Genomic DNA, 4,723 nt, shown 5'->3' with positions numbered 1-4,723 from the left:
TGCCTTGGGCTACTTTTCCATGGGACATGTCCAGTACCTCCCATTTCAGTGAGGGTCCCCAGGAGGGAGGCATCGTTGGGGATTCTCACTTCTGATACAAATGTCAAAGTAAGAGAAATTGGGAAATAAAGAAGAAAGGGAACATGTGGGAACAGCAGCTATCTTATCTCTCCAGTCCCTGGGAGAGAGATTTCTGGCTTCTACAAACAACCAAGCTCTGAAAGGAGGCTTCTTTTACATACACTTTGCAGGGATGACTTAAGTAAGTCTTGACGACTCTCTTTCCCTGGAGACTAGACTAAAAGTATTGTTTAGAAATCTAATATATGGTTTATTTACTCAATTTGTGCTGAGCTCCACAGTTCCTTCAGGCCAGCCTCACTCGCCCATTACTCTATTAATGCTCCATTACTGAAATTAGTGCTGTAATTGGAGGGGGAAGGGCCGAGGAAGGGGGCACTCCTTAAAGGCACAGGTCTCCTTTAATCACATCACGGGCAGAGGCATGGAGCTGTTGTAGGGGCCACATGCATGTTTGGGCCAAAGCAAAGCCTTAACAGCCAGGCAGCAGGAACCTATAGTGCAGCGTGAGTTGCACTGACCAGTCAGCACGCGGCACCTTGAGGCCCAGCCGCTGCTCCAGCTCCCTAGACGGTGATGCTTTTACCCACACCGAACCCCTCACAGCAGCAGCTCCAAACACACCACCAGAGCACCTCTGACCTCTCATTCTTAGCATGTGACGGCAAGGCCATTTTTCTTAAGCTTCCTATGCTTCCCTTCTCCTTTCTTCAACATGCCTGTGTACTCTGGCTCTTTTCTTGCTTAAAATGAGCCCCTTAAGGACCACCTCCCATTCATACACCTACTGTACCTCCAGTCTGTGCCATGCCAACTTCCTCTAAGAACAATTCCAGAGTCTTCTCTTCCACATACTGACTGACTCGTCTTTGGCAAGGTAGACTAGCCAGCTGTCCCTTATCTGGATCATCACTCCCTCTCACAAATAAGTTTCTTTGGAAGAGCACCCACACTCCTTGCCTCTCAATCATGGCTTCCTACTCGCTTCTCAAAAACTTAAGATCTGAATTGTAACCCCTCCTATCTACTGAACTAGCTTGTTTAAAGGTCACCAGTTATCCAATCCAGAGGCTATTTCTCAATTCTTTTCTTCCATAGGACATCTCTGTAGCATCTAAAATTGCCATATATTCTCTTCCTGGAGTGAATTTTTACTTTGGCACCTGTGAATAATTAGTGAATAATATTTTCACCAAATTCTTCTTTCTGACAAAACATTCTCTTTCCACAGCCGTGATTCTTGCCATATTTTTCAAGAGCCACAGGTTGTTTTAAAAATCTGATACACACACACATACATATATGCCCATTCATGGCCCTGATGAAAATCTGTAAATGCCACCTCTGCTGTTTACTTTCTTTCCTGGCAATCTTGATAGTTCCTATTTTAAAAATCATAAGTGTTTAAACAATTTCCAAAGCTAAACATTCAACCTTGGTTACTTTACCAGTTGTACACCTGCATTTTCAGCTGCCTGATGAACATCCCACAAGGACCTTAAACACGTCTTCACCTCACATTCTGCTTTACTCTTTTCTTTCTCTGTTAGTGGCTTGGTGATATCTTTGTTGTTGTGCCTCCTGAAAACCTTGGAATCATTATTAACCCTTCTAGTTTCCTAAACCTGCCCCCGGCAGATTGTACTTTGTCATCCACAAGTGTTGTCTTAGCTTTCCTCTGAGTTACATTATGGCTTCTCCAATTTTAAGCATCACATAATTAAACAACAGCATTCCAAGAAAGAAAAATGAATACAAAAACAAAGGTTTCATCCCTGTAATCCATTTTATTGGGGAGAAATATCCTTTTCAAATGTTGTCCTGAAGACTCTTATGGAAGTCTTACTGGCCAGAACTGAGTCAGATATCCATCCTAGGGCTGGTCACTAGAAAAGGGCATCTGAATTGCTATGACTGACTCAGTTTCATCGTAACTGATCCACCATGGCAGAGCAGGTTAAACAGGATTAAAATGGACATTCCTTTAGCAAGAAAGAAGGGAAAAGGCTATTCATTAAGCATGTAGGCAACTATGTCTGTCATGACACAGTATTATTATTTATCAATTTATTGGTCCAGACTGGGAGTTCCTTAAAGGAACAAAGACTGTGTCTGTCTCACCTTGAAGTCATCCATGTCTCTCACTATGTGCTCAGTTGCTCAGTCATGGCCAACTCTTTGTGACCCCATGGACTGCAGCTATCTGGGCTCCCCTGTCCAAGGGGATTCTCCAGGCAAGAATACTGGAGTGGGTTGCCATCTCCTTCTCCAGGGGTCTGTCACTATACAGGTGTTTAAAAGATATTTGCAAAGGATGAATGAAGAACCCCACATCTCCTGATTTCCCAGGTTCTCAGCATCTTATCAGAGCAAAAAGTTGACTTGATGGCCTCTGTGCTTCACTGGTGGCTCAGATGTTAAAACGTCTGCCTACAATGCGGGAGACCTGGGTTCAATACCTGGGTTGGGAAGATCCCCTGGAGAAGGAAATGGCAACCCACTCCAGTACTCTTGCCTGGAAAATTCCATGGACAGAGACGCCTGGGCTACAGTCCATGGGGTCGCAAAGAGTCGGACACGACTGAGCGACTTCACTTGGCTTGGCTTGTGTAGAAAAGGAGAAAGCTGAGGAGACTCATTGCCACTTCACCTTAAATGGAACTAACATCTAACATTCCCAAGAAGCCTAGGTTATTTTAAGGGTATGTGGGTGAAATCCTATTAGTATCTCACATCTCTCTATCCTTTATTGCTGTTACTGAATCTAGAGGCAGACGTGCTAAAATATAGCTGAAATGCCTGGTCTCAGGGCATTTCTGGCCAAGTCAAAGTTAGAAGGATAAGAAATCCCACAAGGTTGTTCTTGTAAAGCTTAAGGCTATGTCTTGGGAAAACTCAAGGTTTATGGAGAAGTGGCTGTCCTTCAGGGTGTTCTCTGGGTCCGGGAAGAGCTGCAGAGTCACACCTTCTCTGGGCAGAGTGACATCTTCCACTGCCAGGGAGAAGTCCCCACTAATGATTTTCCAAACACAGCACTTCTAAGTGGTCTGTGTTGTTCTCTGGTGGGAGCACAGCTCAAAAAAAGATGGAGGGCAGCTGTGAGGGTGAACGAGATCATGTAATGAAAGTGCTACTTAAATGAGATTTGAAAAATAAGTCCCTAGCACAATGCTGGCCCTGCAATAGATGTTAATAAATGTTTATTGATTGCTGTCCGATTCGGTGTTTCATATCCCAACTCTGGGACTCAGGATAGGGAGCGGACAGTCCACTATAAATAGTCCAAATGTTTGATCTTAATTAATATATTTACCAAGGTGTAAGATGCAAGTTTTGGGCTTCCCAGGTGGTGCTAGTGGTAAAGAACTTGGCTGCCAATGCAGGAGACTTCAGTGACTCAGGTTAAATCCCTGGATTGGGAAGATCGCCTGAGGAAGGGCGTGGCAACCCACTCCAGTATTCTTGCTTGGAGAATCCCATGGACAGAGGACCCTGGGGGGCTACAGTCCATAGGGTCACAAAGAGTCGGTCACAACTGAAGCAACTTAGCAAGCATGCATGCAAGTTTAGACCTTTCTAATACCCCTCTGTGATGGAAATGACTATTCAATTGATATCCAATAATCCAATTGATATACTGCAAAGTATAATAACAAAATCTTGAATTTTGTGATTTTTCTCTGCAGTCAAGTCAATAAATCAAGAAAGTGTTAAAACAGAAAGTAGAACATTCTGATCCATCCCTTAATCAGTAGTTGACCTAACTGATTAGAATCTACCTGATTAAAATAATACAGCATATGGGGTTTAGGATATTATTTAATCCAATGCTCTCTTGTAATATATGAAGAAACTAGGACCCCAAGAAATTAAAAGACTGACTCAAGGATGTCAGTCTTTCAAAGGGAAGGACTAGATTTCCTGACTCTCAAATCTGTGCTCTTTCCTGTCCCCAGACTGTCCCACAGTCCTCTCTGTTGTGGACCTAAAGACTCCCAGCTGCACGGGTGTAAATATATCATGGACCTTCTAGCAGGAGTCATTAGTAGCTTGCCATCAGATGCGGGTGGCCCTTTAAATCTGTGTTCCTATAGAAGAAACAAATTTGTGTGAATTTGATGGTATGGGGTGCAGCCAAGTTTGAAGACCTTATTAGAAGGAATGCAGATAGCTTGAACTTCCACACACTCATGGTACTTGTGATTCCGGATGCCCAAACTGCTCACCAGAGTCCCACTTTTGATCTGGCCTATTCAGAAAGAAATCAAGCCCAGCCAGCCACTGAGAACCAAGAATGTCCAAAATAGAGTTCCCTGGTGGGGCTTGAACTCTTATCTACTTCTCAGAGTACACCTCTCTAACCCAGAGTTTTGGACTGCCCATTCTATATTTCTTTATTCATCAAACTTATATTTACAGAGACCTTGCCTGGAGAATCCCAGGGATGATGGAGCCTGGTGGGCTGCCGACTATGGGGTTGCACAAAGTCGGACACGACTGAAGCAACTTAGCAGCAGCAGCAATATGTAGCAAGAATGATGTAAGGCTATAGAAACGGTTAAGCCATGGCCTCTTCTCTGGAGAAACACATTCTGTAGTTTGGAGACATGCTTGAGCACAGCTAGTTCAAGTTCTGAGGAGT

Source organism: Cervus canadensis, chromosome 3 (genome assembly GCF_019320065.1).
Source record: "Cervus canadensis isolate Bull #8, Minnesota chromosome 3, ASM1932006v1, whole genome shotgun sequence".
In the NCBI taxonomy this organism is placed as follows: domain Eukaryota; kingdom Metazoa; phylum Chordata; class Mammalia; order Artiodactyla; family Cervidae; genus Cervus; species Cervus canadensis.
Note: the sequence above shows the minus strand (reverse complement) of the source record.